The sequence below is a fragment of the Otolemur garnettii genome, unplaced genomic scaffold (genome assembly GCF_000181295.1).
Source record: "Otolemur garnettii isolate 467f Iridium unplaced genomic scaffold, OtoGar3 scaffold00112, whole genome shotgun sequence".
Lineage (NCBI taxonomy): Eukaryota > Metazoa > Chordata > Mammalia > Primates > Galagidae > Otolemur > Otolemur garnettii.
Genome location: NW_003852507.1, coordinates 2,724,771 through 2,727,617, shown reverse-complemented (window position 1 = coordinate 2,727,617; position 2,847 = coordinate 2,724,771).

The following is a 2,847-nucleotide window of genomic DNA, read 5'->3' as shown; positions in this document are numbered from 1 at the left end:
CCTAGTAACTGGGAGTACCGGCCCCACCAAAACACCTGGCTATTTTTTTGTTGCAGTTTGGTTGGTCCAGGCTGGGTTCGAACCCACCACCCTCGGTTGTGGCTGTTGCCACAACCACTTTGCTACAGGTGCTGAGACTCTATAGTTTTTTCCACAGGTTGTGGGAAGGCTGGCTTTTTGGAATTCAGAACAAGTTTCCTAAAGAAGCAAGCACATATTGGGCTTCTCTCAGACCTCCCTTGGAAACACGTAACTCTCCTGAGTCTTTACACAAAACCCCATCTCCCCCAGTCCTGGACGCTTCATGGGGACTCCCTGGGCAGGTCCCACCAGGATGGCTGACCCACTATCTTACTACCCGCCCTTGTGTCATAGGGTGACCAACTGTTCCACTTTGCCAGGACTGAGAGATTTATTGGGACACTGGACTTTTGTTCTGAAACCAGCAGAGGCCTGGGCCGCCGGGCTGAGCTGGTCCCCCTGTGTGGTGAGAAGCCCTCAGCAGAGGCCCTGACTGGGTCTCAGGTAGATCTGGGAATCTTGGAGTGGGTTTGCAGGCAGAAGCCAAAGGAACTGGCTCTGAGACACAGGGAGCAAAATAGCCCTGCTTTGGGGCCCAGTGACAAGTGCAACACAGGCATGGAGAGACTTCTCCTTACTTCAGATTAAACATGGCCTCCCCATACCCCAGTGAGGCCTGCAGAGCCAGCAGCACTATGAGGCCTGGCAGCTTCGGGACATTGCAAATCCAGGCCTTTACCTGAGTAGCCACCTCCCTGGGGCACCAGCAGCATGGCAGAAGAGAGGCCCTGTCCTCACGCAACTATTCAAAGGGCTGAGCCAGTGAGGGCTCTGTGAGGCAGGGCTGGGGAAGTCTGCCTGACTGTTCCCATGAGACACGTCTGGGTGCCCCTGGGATTAGCCGGGAGAGAGCTGGGCAAGACTAAGAGTCGGCAGATTGGGCACAGGCCAGGGAGATGGGAGGGAGGTCTGTTGACAGAGTTCTCTAGTTAATAGCTCCACCAGGCCACTGAAGGCAGACACAGGCCTCCTCCCTGCCTCCTCTCTAACCCCCACTTCCAGGCACCCTGGATTCCTATGGAGCCTCCTGCCAGGAAGCCTCTGGAATGCTCCATCTTCTCCCTGACCACTGCCAGGCCGGCACAGGCCTTGCCCCCTCTCTCCTGAGCACTCGCCTGGCTCCTGAGGCATCCCTAGCAGCCTCTTCCCCAGCCCTGTTCCCCCCATGCACCAAGCCCCCTGCCCCTCCCTTCCCCACAGCCTTTGGATAAGTAGGATCCCGACACTTGCTCTCCTTTTTTTTTGAGACAAAGTCTCAAGCTGTTGTACTGGTTGACTGCTGTGGGATCATAGCTCACCGTAACCTCCAACTCGGGCTCAAGTGATCCTTTTGCCTCAGTTTTTCTATTTTTAGTAGACACGGGGGGGTGGTGGTGTGGGGTCTTGCTTTTTGCTCAGGCTGGTCTCAGACTCATGAACTCAAGCAATCCACCTGCCTCGGCCTCTCAGAGTGCTAGGATTATAGGCGTGAGCCACCGTGCCTGGCCTTTGCTCTCCTTAACTCCGCTCACTTCCACTCAACTTTGGGGATTCATTGCAGGGGCCACCTCCTCCAGGACACCCTCGCCCTTCCCCCTGTGCCCTTCTCTGTCCCCACAGGACCCTGTGCTTACTATTGCTATGCACCAGTCACAAGTTCATGTGGTAACAGAAAGGTCTCTCTACTAACCAACCTGGGAGCTCCCTGAGGACAGGGAACAGGTTTCCTATCTGTGTATTCCCAGGAGCTAGTGAAGAGGGGGTCCATAACAGGAAATGAAGGAAGGGATGAGTGAAGGAATTCATTGTCTCGTTTTATCCTCATGGCTGAAGGACCTCTGCTGAGCTGCGCGAGGCATGGAAACTTGGAAGCAAAGAGGAGTGAGGGGTCGGATGTGGGGGGAGGCCCTGGATTCCTCACTCACTGCCACTTCTCTAACCTCCCACTGTTTGAGAAAACCCTGAACCATAGCCAGGTCCAACCAGGGTTTGTGTATGGGGCTCATGTGAATTGGGGGAAGCTGGAACAACCTCCCAGGTCAGAAGTGTGGAAGGGGACTGATGACCTGGCAATGTTGCACAGCAAAGCAAACCCTAGGTACAGAACTGTGGTTGTCTGCCCTTCTGGGTGCCTGGGTAGGTTAAGAGGAGAGGGAAGGCTGAAACATAGGGAAGACTAAGTCTCGGGAAGTGAGAAGGGGAGCCAGGTAAGGAGGGTCAAGCCCAGAGGTCCATTTGAATGGATAGGGTGTCCCTTCATTGTGACTGGACAATATCAGCCCACTCCTCCTAGGCTGAGAAGCTGCCCTGCCTGTCCCTCCCTCTTTCCTCCATCAGCCACTGCCATATCTATTTCTTAATCGCATGTCAGCTTTATGAGATGTGACCGTGCAATCCTCACTTACAGACGAGGAAGGCTTCTTTCCTGCCTTGTATTGATTTATTTGAAAATTCATTAGCATTCCATTTTAATTACTTACTGGTTCTGCATGTCTTCAGTGGTTTCCTTAGGAATTACAATATATATTTATATATTCCTAACTTCCCACAGTCTATTTAGGGTTAATCTTGTATTATTTCATGTGTATTTCCAGTTGTGTATCATTATCTTCCTTTACCACCCTGCTCTTTATGCTAGAATTGACATGTGTATTATAAATTCCACAAGACTATGCTGTGTTTTTTTCTGTAAAGAGTTATGTCATTTAAAGAAATCAGAGGAAAAAATCATCTTAAATAGTTACCCAGATATTTTATTTACCATTTCTTTTTTTTTTTTTTTTTTGA